At 36.8% G+C, this 16,904-nt stretch overlaps 1 protein-coding gene across 8 annotated transcripts in view; it reads left to right on the forward strand.

The window, feature by feature from the left end:
- ANKRD28 (ankyrin repeat domain 28) overlaps positions 1–16,904 on the forward strand; it is a 186,399-nt gene that overhangs the window by 27,805 nt on the left and 141,690 nt on the right. Inside the window, exon 1 of one of the 8 annotated variants that reach the window (XM_049710168.1) lies at positions 16,156–16,173. The exons of 6 other annotated variants lie outside the window; for them this stretch is intronic. The gene's annotated coding sequence lies outside the window, so the exon portion shown is untranslated. Of the gene's footprint in view, positions 1–16,155; positions 16,174–16,904 lie in introns of those variants that run through there. One more of the 8 variants, XM_049710174.1, reaches the window with a different exon arrangement.

Consider the following 16,904-nt stretch of genomic DNA (forward strand, 5'->3'; position numbering starts at 1 on the left):
TAAAATTCAGTAGAAACCTACATACCTAGTACCAGGAATAAACAGATGTTAATACTTTGCCCTATTTGCATTGTCTCTTAAAAGAGTAAAATAGTTATATATACAGCTAGAGCCCTGTTTCCATCCTTCCCTAGATAACCACCTTGAAATTTGACTTACATCATTCCGTTTTTTGCACTTACACTGTATTTATATATCCATAAACAATATCGTAAAAATATCATAAACAATATGAACTGTTATTTTTGTGTTTTCTAAACTTTTAAATGGTATACTGTATGTGTCTTTTGCAACATTGTTTTAAAAATTTATTCATGGTGGTACATTTGTTGTAATTGCTATGTATCTCATACAAATAAATGCAGTTTATTCCCGTAACATACTGTAGTTTGGTAGTTTCCAGTTTTGAGCTGTTACAAAGAGTGCTGCAGTAGATATCCTGGTGTGTCTCCTTGTGTACATGCCCAAGTTTCTCTGAGGTTGACATGTGCAAGTAGGCTTTCTGGGTCGTGGCAGTTATACATGTTCACCTTTACTGTGTAATTTTAATTTTCTCCAAAGTGGTTGTACCAATTTATATTGCCTCTTTACTCTTAAACTTGTTGGTAATTGTTTTAGTTTGATTTCAGTTTTTACAGTCTGATGGGTATGATGTAGTATCTCATTTTAATTTGTATTTCTCAGATTATATTGAGATTGAATATATTTTCATATGTTTTGACCAATTGGAATTTTTTGTGTGAGTTGCCTGTTGTTCATTTTTTTCCCCTCCTTACAGTGCAGTCGTGTGTGTGTGTGTGTGTGTGTGTGTGTGTGTGTGCATACTATGATTTCTTTGTTGGTGGTGATTTTGTTATATACATCTCAATATGTTGCTAGTCTTTTCACTTTACTTATGGAGTCTTGTTCAGAAACTTTAAATTATAGTGTAATCATACTTACCAATCTTTAATGTTTTTTCCTTCCTTGTGAAAGAAACCATCAAGTTCCTAAAAATACAGTTTCTTCTAAAAATTTGCAGTTTTTTACCCACTTAATTGTTTGACCCACCTGGAATTTTATTTTTGTATATGCTGAGAAGTTCACATTTTTCTTCAAAATTGACTCTTCCTTACTCTTTGATTTTTTATGCACATTGAAAAAAATTTCAAATTGCCATGGAAACTTGAGTTTAATGGTTATTCCATTGAAATTACGGATTTAATTTGGAAAATTGACATTGTACAATATTGAGTCTGGAAAAAGCAGATGATTCTCATGCAGCAGCCAGTTCAAACCTCATGCCTGTTGCCTGCCCATGTGTTTACTCACAGTTGCCATCAGACAATAATAGCGTTCCCTTCTCTTCTGTAAATCTTGCAGTAACCCTCACTGGCAGAGAAACGCTATCCTTGAGTCATTCGAGAAAAGGGATTCTGGAAAATGTAGTTGCAGACTTCAGCCCACAAGGGGTTTACTTGATTGTTGTGTACGTTTTCCTCCCAATTGATATATTTCAGAGATCTTTGTCAGCAGGACATACATTTGTAATATACAGAGACTATATTAATTTATATTTCTATCTGTAGTGTGTTGCTTTCTTTTGTTTTACACCCTGCCCTCCTTATTATAAATGCCTTTTTACCTTTGTTTGGCCAGCTTGTTTCAAGACCAAGTCATCCTAGCAGAAGTGATACCTGACACATGCACACGCACACATACTCAGTTCTTCTACTTCTTGAGATTGGATTAGTTTTGCTTTCTTTATGACTGCAAAATTTAGTACTTATAAGCATTTTCATCAATTTAGTACTTATAAGCATTAATTAATTCATTTCATTAACACTTACAGGCATTTTCTTTCTGCCCCTTTTTAGGCCTGGGCTTTCTTAATTATCAGTGTGTATCCTTCTGTCATAAGCACATTGTGTGTGTGCTTGTCTCCTCTACTAAACTATAGCTCCTTCAGAACAATGCTGTGCTCTTTGTTACCAGCCCAGAGCACATAGTAACAACTCAGTAACTCTTGGAATGAGTGAGTGATACATAATTCTAAACAGAGGGTATATGCAGTTTTATAACCTTTTCATTTAGCAAAATATATTGCACTAGATGCTTTTTATATATTAATGTGATTCCTCACAACAACCACGCAAGGCACCTCTGTTTCATAAAAAATGTTTTGTCAAGAACACATTATTAATTATGGGGCTCCTATATAATTTGGGTTGAAACCCAGCTTCATCTCATTTTAGTGTCACGCTTCACCTAGTTGCTACGTAATCTCCCAAATTATGATTTTTAATGGTTGCATCATATAACATCACGTTGATTTATCATTTTGCCCTTTAGATATTTAAATAATTGAATTATTCTTCAAAGGAGTAGATTACATTTCCGGTATTGAGTGAACCATTGTTCTAAATAATTATTACCATTGGTATGCATTTGATTCATCTATGTAGCTTTTAAAATTTAATTTTAACAGGCAGTCGTACGGTTCACCATTTAAAAGGAATGAAAGGATATAATGTAAAAATATGTCCTTATACTTCGATCCACTCACACCCAGGTTGTTTGGTTTCCCTTACTGTAGCCAACCAGTAGTATTTTTTTTTTATGCCTAGAGATTTTATCATTATATAAACAAATATTGGTTACTACTGCCTTTTACACAATGGAGAGTATATCACACACTGTTGTGCGTCTTATTTCCTCTCTCTACCTCCAGGATCATTCCCTATCAATACTTAAAGAGTTTTTTTTTTTTTTTATTACTTACAGCTGCTTAGTATTTTCTTGTTTATATATACCCAGTTCCCTATTGATATCTAGGTTGTTTTTATGCTAATGCAAACAAGGCTGCAATGAATAACCACCTACTACAGGGCAGTTCTGTAGACATCACAGGTTAAGGGTTTGGTCCTCAGAAAGACTGCCCTCACTTCAGACACCAACTGCGGCTCCGGGGCTCCCACGCCACCCTCGCTTCCGACCTACTGGCTATAAATTTGGGGCTTCCCACTACCCCCTCAGTCTTGATAATTTGCTAGAATGACTTCCAGAACTCAGGAAAATGCTATACTTATGATTACAGTTTTATTAAGAGCAAAAGGATAGAGAGCTGAACCAGCAAAAGGGGGAGACACATAGACCTGAGAGGGTCCCACACTCAATTTCTGAGTCTTCAGGATGTGTTATCTGGGTCCTTGGACTCAAATCAGTAGAAATTGATAAGAGGCCAGATGAGAAATTCAGGCAAGGCTTTACTGGGGCTCGAGCTGTAGCAGGAGGGAGCGAGAACAAGCAAGAGGTGCCTTTGCTTGCTCCCCGAGGTGGGCGGGGGATGTGGGTGTGGGTGTGTGTGAACTGGTCCCTTAAATGGGGTTTACAGTAGGGGCGGCTCGGTGGATAGGGACGGAGGCGTGGCTTAGGTGGTCTGCCCACCCCCTTGGTGGTGTTGAGTGCAGGGATCATGCATGTTACCCTGCTTTTTTTCCTAACACCTTAGAAGTGGCAGTTGGGCTTTTGGTCTTGTTGTATTTTGTTGTTTGTAATTTGCCCCAACTGCACATGCATGCAGTTATTTTTAGTCCCTTATAGTTTCTTTGTATTCTGTTGCTTGAAGAGACGTTTGTCCAGGTGTAAGCACTGTGACAGAGGGTCCCAGGTCACAGGTCCCAGCCTGTCTCAGACAGATCACCCTCCTAGCTTGCTGGTACTTCAGTGTAAAGATTATTTATTTGGGGGGATTCAATTCATAGGTATGATGGGTTGAAACATTGGCCACATGATTGAACTCAATCTCTAGCCTCCTCCTCTCCCAGGAGTTCAGGAGGTAAGGCTAATATCACATGGCTCACAGCCCCAGTCCTTTTATCACACGATGGTTCTTTCAGCATGGTCAACCCTAATCTGGAACAATCTAGAGGCCTGCCTTGAGTCACCTCATTAGTATAAACCAGTGTATGGTCCTTGGAGCTCACCATGAATAACAAAGACACTTCTGTCACTTGGGAAATTCCAAGGGTTCAGATGCTCTCAGGTACCCAGGACAAAGACCAGACAAATTCTTCATTATATAACACCTACATATATCACTTTGCTCATGTGCAAATGTACCAACTACAGGCTAAATTCCTCTTTCTCCTCCCTCTTTCTTTTCCCCCCTTCACATAATTTAATAATCAAAACCAGATAAAGCTATACTTGAGAAGTCTTTCCCCCATTTTGTGTCTCATGAGTAAAATTTGTACAGCTCATTCCAAATGAATAAACCATGTTTGTTTCCCCTGTAGCCTTAGTGTTTCTGTATGCAGATAAAAGCAAATACAAATATGTCTTTCTCTTGTTAACTTAAAAACATACAACGTAAAACCATGAGTCAAGCTTGTTCAGCCTGGGAACCAGGCTTCCAGATTGCTCTGAGAAACTGTTCTAAGGACGTAAGGGAGGAGGTCAACATTTGCGATTTTGGCGAATCTGGTACATGCAACCAAGCGCACATCTCGGTAGAAGGTTGCTGCTAGTCACAAGGAGCAGGCGTCTTAGTTAATGGTTTTAGTGCTTTTCTAAGTATGGGAAGATGCAAGAGTTTGGGGTTCATAAAATTTTCTCCTGAAAGTATCTAACTATCTGAAGGCCTGTTCTGCCAGTTTTCCCAGAACACAGAGTATCTCCTTCCTGATCTCTACCCTGAACTCCTTTCAGGGTGTGTTAAAGGTCAGAGACTGCAGTGACTCAGTCCTTGTAAACATTCTTCAGTTGGTGCGCTCTTTCTTACACGAAAGACATCAGACTTTATAGACCCAATGTAACTTGCTCTTTTCACTTAAAAATGTATCCTGGAAATGTATTTCCATATCAGTAGAATATGCGTTCATAGTTTGCCGGATATTGACAAGTCGCTTTCCCACAGAGATTATGTTAATGACTCATTAGATTATGTTAATAACTCATTCATTCTAGGACCTAAACAGTTTTAGACTTGATTTTTGCCAGTTTGCGAGGTGATTAACGATACATCCATGTAGTTTAATTTGATTTTCTTTTACGAGGTTGAGCATCTATTTATATGTTTGAGACATTTATGTTTCCTTTCCTGTGAATTGTTTGTTTCTATTCTTTGCCTTTTTTAATAGTGGATTCTACCCCCCCCACCAATATTTGTCATTTGTTTCACTTTTTGGTTACATTTTTTAATGCAGAAATTTAATGTTTTTAGATGTTTAAATTTATGAATTTTTATTATGTCTTCTAAATTTTTGTGTCTTCCCTATTAGATTTTTTTTTAAATTGTGGGGTGGATTCTTCTAGTATTTTTATAGTTTTTTTCTATTTTTATTAAGGTATAATTTAGATATAGTAAAATTTACGCTTTTTAGTATACAGTTTTGTGAGTTTGTACAAATGCATACAGTCATGTAATGACCACTGCAATCAAGATAGAGAACAATTCCATCACCCCTAAAAATTCCTTTCTACCCCTTTGTATTCATCCCTTCCCCAGGTCCCTAGCTCCTAACAACTACTTATCTTTTTTCTGTCCTTAAGGTTTTGGCTTTTGCAGAATGTCATAAGAAATAGAATCATTCAGTATACAGCCTTTCACTTAGCATAATGCATTTGGTATTGTCAATTTTTTTAAAAAAAGGACGTTCTAGTAGGTGTGTAATAGTATCTCACTGTATTTTATTTTGTGTTTTTCTAATGATTAACGTCTATATATTTTTCATGTCTGTATATCTTCTTTGGTGAAGTGTCAAATTGTTTACATCTTTTGCCCATTTAAAAAATTGGACTATCCTATTACTGAGTTATAGGAGTTCTTCATTTATTTTGGATATAATTCCTTTGTCATATATCTAATTTGCAGGCACTTTCAGTCTGTGGCCTGTGTTTCCATTCTTTTAATGATGTCTTTCAAAGAGCAGAAGTTCTTTGTTTTGATGAATTTTAAGGAATCAGTATTTTTTTTTTTTTTTTTTTTGCGGTACGCGGGCCTCTCACTGTTGTGGCCTCTCCCGTTGCGGAGCACAGGCTCCAGACGCGCAGGCTCAGCGGCCATGGCTCACGGGCCTAGCCGCTGCTCGGCATGTGGGATCTTCCCGGACCGGGGCACGAACCCGTGTTCCCTGCATCAGCAGGCGGGGACCACTGCGGCACCAGGGAAGCCCTGGGTTGTACTTTTGAAATCATCTCTAAGAAATCTTTGCCTTCACTGTCATCACAAATATTTCCTCCTATATTTTCTTTTAGAAATTTTATAGTTTCAGGTTGAACATTTAGGCTTGTGATCCATTGTAAATTAATTGTATGTAGTATCAGGTAGAGGTCTAAGGTTTTGCTGCTGTTGTTGTTTTGGCAAATGAATTATCTAATTGTTCCAGACTATTTGTTGGAAAGATTATTTTTTCTCTGTTGAACTGCCTTTTGCACCTTTGTCAAAAGTCAGTTGATGACGCGTGTGTGGATATATTTCCAGACACTTCCATTCCAGCCCATCAGCTGTCTGTCCTTTGTCCAGTGTCACACTGTCTTGATTACTGTAGCCTTCTAGTAGTGTGAATCCTGCAACTTCATTCTTCATAAAATTTGTTTTGGATCTTGTAGTTCCATTGCCTTTCCATATAAATTTTTGAATCTGCTTATTAATTTCTACAAATACCACTGGGACTTTGATTGGGATTGCATTGAGTCTATAGATTAAATGAGGAAAAATTGACATCTTAACAATAATGAGTCTTCCAAGTACATGAATGTGGTATCTTTCTTCATTTATTTAGGTCTTTGATTTCCTTTATCAATATTTTATAGTTTTAGCATACAGATTCTGCATATATTTTGTTAAATTATACCTTAGTATTTCTAATTTGAGGTGCTATTATAAATGGTACTGCTTAAAATTTTTTTTATTTTTAGTTCATTGGTAGTATGTAGAAATACAATTGTATTCTATGACTTTGCTAAACGTATTAGTTCTGGAAACTTTTTTTTTTTTAATTTATTTATTTATTTATGCTTGCATTGGGTCTTCGTTGCTGCATGCGGGCTTTTTTGTAGGCTTCATGGCATGTGGGATCTTCCCAGACCAGGGATCGAACCCGTGACCCCTGCATTAGCAGGCGGATTCCCAACGACTGCGCCACCAGGGGAGCCCTCTGGAAACTTTTTACCCATGTTCATGAGATTTTCTACATAGACAATCATGTTATCTGCTAATACAGGTAGTTTTCTTTCTTTCCAAATTGCATGCCCTTTATTTCTTCTTATAGTGCTATCGCAGTGGCTAGGAGTTCCAATATGATAAATTGGAGTGGTGAGGGCAGGCATCCCTGACTTGCTTCCCATCTCAGAGAGAAATCAGTCAGTAGTTTCCCAGTACTTTTATATTTCTTTAAACACATACAGCTCAAAATAGTGATCACTTAATCTTTTTGAGTCCTAGTTAATTTTATTTTCTAATTTTATTTTCCAGGTGGCTTCCACTTTTCCTGGTATCATTCACTGACTTGTATACCTTGTGATTGCTAATGCATTATATGTACGTACATCTCTCTCTCTCTCTCTCTCTCTGTCTCACACACACACACACACACACACACACACACACACACACACACACACACACACACACACACACAAACAGAAGTTTGAACTTCTGTCAAAGCACTTATTGTACTGCTTTGCAGTTTACTTTTTACTTACCTCTTTCCCTTACTAGAAGACAAACATTTTGAGGGGGATAGGAAATGGTTCCTACCCTCAAGGAACTTATGTCGTGAATAATTGGTATTAGGTTGGCCCATGTGAAATTGCCGATGTTAATTTTTAACCTGTAGAGTCTTGTATCTATATGGGAAAAAACAGAAAAAAGAAAATGAAATTTCTCTTCTGCTAACAAGATCCAGTCATCAGTATGAGAAATAAATATCCATGCATAGCAAATTGTTCATGACTGTTGTGTGAAGAATCATAGGGGTATACTGATGTGAGTGGCATATGGCCTCGCCCTGGAGGAGCTGCTGTGCTGTGAGGACGGGGTGTGTAACTCAATGGTTCACCTGTTCTTATGTGCACCGTATAGCGTTATTGTGAATCCACTCATGATTCTAGACCCATGCCTCTCAGTGTCTTGGATTAGAAGACGTTTTGGCAGTGATTTCTCCAAATAAGTTACTGCAAAGTTTGACAGACTTTGCTGTGTGATTATTTTGTGTGAAAAGATACTCTGTGTACATTTTTTTCAGTTTGATACAGCTTAATATTTCAGTCACTTAGCATCTTGTGGGTTGAGTAAACAAGAGTAGTAAACTAAGGGCACCAAACATTTTCCCTTTCGAAATAACTTGATATTTCAAAAGAAGAGGAAGCCATTAGGGGAATCGTAATACAAAAGTAAAACTCTGTTGCATTTCCTTACTCTAATTTTTTTGTGTAGTTTTTTTATTGTAAATTGTATGTAGAGCAAAACAATATTTTTGTATTTTATGTATATTTGTATACTATTTAGACTGTCAAGCTGGCCTTTTACTACACCATTTTACAAGTCTGGGAAAAGGATGTGTAAGCTTCATGAAGCCAGAAACAATTTCTCTTGTTTACTGCTGTATTCCTTGTACTTAGCACATATGAAGTTATTAACAAATGATTATTGAATAAGTATTGTGGCTTCTGAGGCTAGGTTAGCTGGATTTGGTTTAGAGTAAAAAAATGTAATTTTTACGTGAGATATATAAATATTAGTTAGCACAAATGAAAGTTATTGCAGTTACTTATTGCTTGATAAGCATCAAAAGATTTCCATAGTTTTTGAGGCTATTAAATTGTATTGGTAAATGCTGTAGTAACAGAAGGCTATTAATATTACAAATTCTCTTGTAACACTGTTTTGAGCTTGACTGTTAACAGGATTAAAACATAACTATTAAAACCTGTAAAACACCATCTTTCATTTGAAACTCTTGTTTAAAAATTCAAGATTCAGGAAAGACTACCTTTGAATTGGTAATAATACGATAGGTGTACTCAGGAAATTACTTCCTTTTGTGTTTGCTGCCACCAAATGGCAAGTTAATATTACTACTATGTCTGTTGCATTAATATGGTAGAAGACATAGTAAAAGTAATGCCCCTTGAATATTTTTTTGACAAGGTTAATTTTTTTCATTAAGAGTTTTGACAAGAGGAGAAATAACAATTTTTAATATGTTTAGAACTGTAGTTAACCTTCTTCTGCCAGGTGGATAGGATGGTTTCTGTCTTCTTTTAACATACTGGAAAGGCATATTAGAACATAGCAATAATCACTGTGACAGCAGTGATAAAACTGATGATTCTTTCAGACTAATAATATCGTTGACAGAATACTTCTATACAGAGAACTTAATTCTGACATTTGATCTAAGTCAGTGCACCTGAGAATTAAGGCTCCAGAATATTTTAGGCCTAGTTTTATTTATTTGAAGACAAGCCATTTCACTAAAAATAACTGTTGTGATATGAGCCTGAAAAAATTATTATATATGAATTAAAAAAGAGGAGTAACTCCAATGTTCAATCTTAGGAAATTGGTTAAATATAATACAGATGATAGTACTTTTGAATGTTATGTTACATAGTCATTGAAGGTATTATAGAGGAATAGTCAAGAACACGAGTAAGGTCCACATTGTCAAGTGGAAGAAAATGGAGAGAAGCAAGTTACTAAACAGTATATTATCACAAATTTTTAGTACATATATAGAAAATAATTAACAGTGTTTATCTTTGGGAGATATTATTTCTTAAATTTATATATTTCTAAAATGAACATGTTTTTAATATTCAGAAATTATGTAGATTGAATATTTTATACTTTATAGACAGTTTCTTAGATTAAGATATCCCCGTGAAATTATTTGATAAATGTTATAGTAAATATATTTGGATAGTTTTTTGTTTTTTGAATTAATGAGAATGTCTTGTTGCTAGCAGTTCTGAGAATCTAACTGCACTTTTTGAGTCTCTTCAGAGAATCCAGCAAGAAATGGTTCATATATAAAGAAAACCTTTTAAAAACTCTGTCTCATTACACAGATTAATAACTTTCTTTCTCTTTTTAAAAATAATTTTCTTTCTTGATAGAAGGGTAAAACTAAGTTCTGAATTAGGAAGATTTTTGAATATGATCTAGTAATTCAAAGTACTAGTTTTTTTTTATATTGCAGCCCTTCATTTCTAGGGTCAGCATATTCTTGCTTTTGATATTTGTTTTCTGCTACAGGCCTGATACTGGAATTGAAACAATACCACTACTGCTTCCACCAGAGGAAATAGTGTGGGAATTCCTATTATGCCTAGGTGGTTTTCCCAAAGTCTCTCTGCAGTAATAGAGGCAGCTCTTGTAATTTGTTAGTTTGTTGCTCTTTACACCTCCTGGTAACTTAAACTTCGCTTTTATATATAAGTGTATGTGAATAAATACTTAGTGTCAATGCAAATCCTGTGTTGTAGACATTCTGTTTATAAGTGTGGTGGGCCCTGTATTCCTGCGAAACTTAGTATAGCAACTTACTTAATAATTCAAATAGATTTTCAGTGGAGGGGGCTTAAGAATCTAATAAGCTCTCTCTCTGTTGGAGCTTGGAGAAGAGAATATTAAATAGCTGATGATGGCACTGCAGTTAGTTTTATTTTACGCTGAAACACTGACGTAGTACTGGACGTGTTCTTCCTTCTCTTGTCTGACTGGTGTCTCCCTGCTCCTAGCTCGTTTTCCTGTGTGTTCCATGTTTGTTATGTACACTGTAGACATGTCAGCCGTTCACTGTAGACATGTCAGCCTGTCATCCCCAGGGAGCCACACTATGAGAGTGATGCCTGTGTTGTTAGTGAAAGTAGTTTAAAAATCTGCAGGTGTCAAACTGAAGGCACTAGTGAAGACAATATAAGCTAGTTTGATATCATTGGTATGGTTTGTTAGGCTTCTTATTTGAAATTCATACATACTGAAAGATTGTGTAGAAAGGAAGAAACTATAGCCCAGTCATTGGCTTCTTTGCCATTACCAAGTGGCAGCCTGCCTCACTTTGTGATAAATAGTTTATGATGATTATCAAATGGTAATACCATTTGATATTAAGTAGACTTAATGCAACGTTGTTTCAAAACAAAAAAATCACCCTTATTAGCTTTTTGATTTTTTGTTAGTAATTTATTCCTGGTTAAACTTTTTTTTTTTTTTTTTAGAAGAGGGTGATCAGAGAGGTGTTACTGGAAGCTGAAAATTTTTATCCATCTGTATTCCGGTAGATGGGGAGCTGATTATTGGGAAAGCATTATTAGGTTGTATTCTTCAACTTGGAATAATTTTGATGATGTCAAATATTCATATTCTCTTTAGGAATTCTGAATGCATTAACGAATTGTAAATCTTTACCTGGCTTTTCAGGATTATCTACCAACTTATCATTTAAATAAAAATGAAACATAGGATGCCTCTCATTTGTTGTTACCTGGAATGGCCCTTGCCGAGTGGAATTCCATTGGAAATTCATCCCTCACACACCTTATTTCTGTTCTTTAGAAACTGTTTTCTAACCTCTAGCTCAATAAAGGCTCTGGGTGAGTCTTGAATTTAGTCAAGCATTTGGGTAATGGGTGGGCAAGTCAGAAAAGGGAAAAATGTCAAACTTAAGATAGTAAGAATAAGATTGGATTGGGAAAATGGTAACAAATAGCAGACACCATCAACATCATTTAGCCCATTTATTTTTTCTTTCCTGGTAATGTGTATTGGAGACCATGTAGAGTCACAAATTTATAAGTTGTAATTTTCATCTTTTACCACTGGATGGTGCTTTTGCATTGGTTTCTGCAAATTTTCGAAATTTACATAGGAAATCATTTTTAAATTCTTCGTAAAGAACCAGTGAAATTAAGATAGCAGTATAATTGCTCTTATAGGTAGGTAAATTAAAACTAGTGAAACATAGTTTTAATCATTTGTGATCTAACACCCAGTTTAATTTTTAAAAAAAGATAGTAAGTCCTTGTGTATGAAATGGTTAAGAGCTATACCTGACTAGATTTTTTAATATAATCTTCAGTCTGCTACCTTAGAACCGTCTTAGATGTTTTGATTTTTTAAGTGGTACTGTAATTTAAATGGCATCTAAATAAAACACAGTTTCTTAATTTGTAATGTTAGAAAAAATTCAGATAGCTCAGGCTTTAAAAATTGTCCTTGATCATTTTGTCTTTTTCTCCTATCCAGTAGCCACCCAAACTTCTTCATTGAAGCCTTTTATTTCACAAATATTATATTCAAATTCTCTTTTGTTAGTTGTCAAAGGACTTTTTGATCGTTATCCTGCTTGACTAAATTGAATGCTTGGGTCTGTAGAGTTTATTTGGAATTGTAACAAGGTTGTGGAAATCTCACTTCAAGGAAATAATAGTCTCACGTTAAAAACATTCATGTATTTTAAAAAGCAAAGTAGTACAGACAATAGAACATCAGTGTCTCCAAACACCTTTCTCTGAGGCCTTCTTTCTTCTGTCTAGTCTGTCATTACTATTTCCTTTTCTGTTCCTTGAAAGATTTTTTTGTATAAAAATAAAGTTATAAAAATAAGCATTTAGGGCTACCCTGGTGGCGCAGTGGTTGAGAGTCCGCCTGCCGATGCCGATGCCGAGGACATGGGTTCGTGCCCCGGTCCGGGAAGATCCCACATGCCGCGGAGCGGCCCGTGAGCCATGGCTGCTGAGCCTGCGCGTCTGGAGCCTGTGCTCCGCAACGGGAGAGGCCACAACAGTGAGAGGCCCGCGTACCGCAAAAAAAAAAAAAAAAAAAAGGATTTAAATTACGCCTTCTTATAGTCTCCTCTTCACTAGCGATTTGATGCCTTTGAGGTGCGGATTTAGAGGCCAGCTTCAAGCCTCAACAGCCTTGGTCTGTGCTCAGTGCCCCGCTGTTGCAGGTTCTCCGTAGCTGCGGGTGATGGCTCTGCCTTCATGGGTCTGCTTCTTAACAGCAAGCCTTCCACCCAGGCAGTGTTCAGGTTTTGGTCCCAACAATTATTAATGTGAATTTTTGTCATTTAACCCCTTTAGGACTTACTTTTCTTTACCGTTAAATAGTGGTTGAGTTTAGCAAATCTAAGTAACACTATTACTCAGAAAAAACGAAATTACTCAGAAAAAACCAAATATGTGAACATATGAAGGAAGGAACAAATTATCCATAATCCTACCACTCATCTAACTAATCTCTTGATACTGTTGTTGCTTTTTTTAAAATAAATCCTTCTGATCATCATTATTTAACATAATTTAGAATCATATTGTGTGCAGTGGTGTGTTCCACTTAACATTTATGGGTATTGTCTCATGCTTTAAAAAATTCGGTTTCTAACTATCATTCAGTTCACTGTATGATATATTCTAAATTTTAATTATTGTTTAACACTTAGGTTGTTAATGTTTTCTTATCAATGCTTCAGTAAAATCTTGATATGTAAATTTCATAGGCTTCACATTACTTCCTTATGTCTACTTTCTTGCAAGTAGAAATGATAGTTTAAAAACTTTCAAAGATTTATCAATGCTATTTGACAGCAATTGGCAAAATTTATTTCCCCAGAAATGTCCTAATTTATTCCTCTTACCATCCTTTGTAGCCTCTGGTTTAGACTATTTCAGTAGCCTACTATTGTTTTCTCTGTCTTTAGTATCACCTCATTTTTAGGTCATCCTTCATACTACGTCCACATTGAGGCCTCTAAGTTACAAATCTGATTACGTCACTTTTTGACTTACAATTTTTTTTTAACATCTTTATTGGGGTATAATTGCTTTACAATGGTGTGTTAGTTTCTGCTTTATAACAAAGTGAATCAGTTATACATATACGTATGTTCCCATATCTCTTCCCTCTTGCGTCTCTCTCCCTCCCACCCTCCCTATAACTTACAATTTTTTAGTGGTCTCCCCACCATTCTGCAGTTAAAATGTGTATATGTCAGTGTGGCATTTAAGGCCCTTCATGGTTTGGCCCCTGCCTAATTTTCCAGCCTTATTTTATGCAACCCTACTATATATTTTGTGGATAAGCAGGTAGAAAGGGAGCATTCTAGGCAGAGGGAACAGTGTAGACAGTGGCACAGCTGCATGAAATGATATGGTATATTACAATTGTAACAAGTATATTTGCATTTGTGAAACTTAAAGACAGGGTAGTGGTGGGTGCCTTCCGTGTTATGTTTTAGTAAAATTTAGTTGACTAAATAAAAGCAGGCAAATAACATTTTATCTGTGATTTAGAGAAGTGACTTGTGGTATAGAAAATTGTTAATCAGGACTCTTGGTTACAAATCGCAGAAATCCCAACTCAAAGTGGCTTAAATGCAAAAGAAAACTGATTAGCCAGGCAGTTCAGCTTAAATTTCCTTACAATCCCAAAAGAAAAAGAGAGTATTTTTCCCTGATATCCTCAGCAGGAAACTATAACCTTGAGGAAAATCCTGCCTGGATTTGATTGTATGTTCATCCCTGACCTAAACATGTGACTAGGAGTAGGGGGTGCTTTGGCCAGTCCTCGGTCTCTTGTATATCTTTGGACCAGCTGTAATCCCTAAAGCAAGCGATTCTTGTGAAAGAACCCATGTCTGCTACAAGGATGGATAGAACTGGAAAAAGGAGAGACAAGAGTTGAGAGACCAGCTAAGAGGTGGTTTTGATAATTCAGATGAGGACTGAAGTGGGTCTGAACTAGGCCCCTGTGCGTGAAGAGAGTTTAGGAAGATTTTAGGTAGAATGCTTCGAACTTGGCAACTAGAATTGGGAGATAAAGTAAGGGAAGTCTTCCAGATAAAAGAACCATTTGGGGGAGTGGACTAGAGATGGTATGTTGAATTTTGATATGCCGAATCTGAGATAATACAGAGCATGCAGGTAAAAGGGCCCATTGAGCATTTGGAAGTTGTGTCTGGAGGTTAGGACTGGAAATAAAGTCTTGGAAATATTACATAAGTGATGACTCATATTATAGAAATAGATGAGATTGTCCAGGAAGAGATTGTAGACCAGGAGGAAGAAAAGTGGACTGAAAGGAAAGCCAATATTTAGGTATAGGGGGTGGAAGAAAAGCCAAATGAAAGGGACTACAATAAAAAATAGATGAAAACTTTATGGAAGTAGCAAGAAGAGAGTTTAATAGAGATCACTGGTGTCCAGTATTGTAGACTAGTTGAGAAAAATGAAGATTTTGCAGTTGGTTCTCATTGGTGACCTTAGAGCAGTATCAGTTGAGTGGTGGTTGAGAATGGAGTCTGGCTGCAGTAGGGAGAAACGAGTAAAAAATGGAGTAGTATAGGGGGGCGAAGTTTTCTGCAGGCTAAGAGAAAGGAACAGGGATAGCAGTGAGGAATAAATCAAAGTGATACAAGAAAGGAGTTGAAATTGATAGAGTAAGATCTGTTAAGGAGATGGCAATTTTTTTTTTTTTTTTTTTTTTTTTTTTTTTTTGCGGTACGCGGGCCTCCCACTGTTGCGGCCTCTCCCGTTGCGGAGCACAGGCTCCGGACGCGCCGGCTCAGCGGCCATGGCTCACGGGCCCAGCCGCTCCGCGGCATGTGGGATCCTCCCGGACCGGGGCACGAACCCGTGTCCCCTGCATCGGCAGGCGGCCTCTCAACCACTGCGCCACCAGGGAAGCCCCGCAATTTTTTTTTTTAATGTACTTTTTTGCCCTCTGTGCCTACAGGTTCTTCCCATCAGACTGCAGAGTCATTGAGGTTTGGTATCTGGCATGTAAGAAGTGTTTAGTAAATGAGTACTGAATGAATGAAAGATCAGAGGGAAAAAATGGAAAATAGATATTTTGGGGGTAAACCAGAAGAAAGTTGAAGGAATCTATCTTTGCTGTCCTCTTATTCTCTGAGGTAGAATGCCAACAGAATGAATGCTTCCCTAGCTTACTTACCTTACTTCACTGCTGTGAGGAACTAATGTGAGAACAATTGTGAAGTGCTGGTATAAGTGAAAGGGAGTATTACTTTTCATTTCTGGCATCTTAGTTTTGAAAGGGACTTCGAGTCAGATGACAGTTCTCACCAACTCAGAAATCCCATTTGCTTCCTTAACAACTGATTTAACTTCTTTTAGGTGTGTGATGTGTGGGAAGAGCCAGGCTTTGGAGACAGATGGGCCAGGGTAAGAATCCAGTTTTCCCCACTTCTTAGCTGTGTGATTTCCAGTTTTAACTTGTCTAGCTCAGAATTTATCTGTGAAATGGAGTGTATTTTGCAGGCTTGTTGTTACAAGTTAAGTACACATTAAGCACCTAGAATCTAGGTATTCAGGTGACCTGGGATATTCGTCCCTGCCCCATATGAGCAGCCAACCTGTTCCATCTTCAGATAAAATGCTAGGTAAAAGAGTACTATCTTATATTGAACCAGATTTTATCTTCCTGCTTGTTACTATTCATTGATCCTAGTTCTTATTTCCAGACCTATGCAGTTTGGTATCTCTTTGCAACGACAGCACTTCAGATATTTTAAAGCTGGCATATTCTCCCTGTCTCCAAACCCCTCAGCTTCACTGAGCCACGATCATTCCTGGCTGTCTTCTTTGAATGTGTTCTGGTCTCATTACTCTAGGTGCAGTTTGACCTATGTCTAGTAGTGTTAACCTTACTTTTCCTAGAAGAGAAAAGTGAGATTAACAGGAAACATTTTTGACATAAAACTTTAATTTTAATTGGTCAGAATTAAAGTGTAATTTTACAATTTTATATTCTAAAGTATATTATTCTCTTTTGTCAGTAGTATTCATAAAATGATCGCCTTTCATCTGTCTTAAGATAAATTATTGGTGACTGATTTTTTTTCCCTTTTAAAAATAAATCTCCAAAGTTCTCAGAGTGTCTCATAATGGGGGGA

Source organism: Orcinus orca, chromosome 5 (assembly GCF_937001465.1).
Source record: "Orcinus orca chromosome 5, mOrcOrc1.1, whole genome shotgun sequence".
Taxonomy (NCBI): domain Eukaryota; kingdom Metazoa; phylum Chordata; class Mammalia; order Artiodactyla; family Delphinidae; genus Orcinus; species Orcinus orca.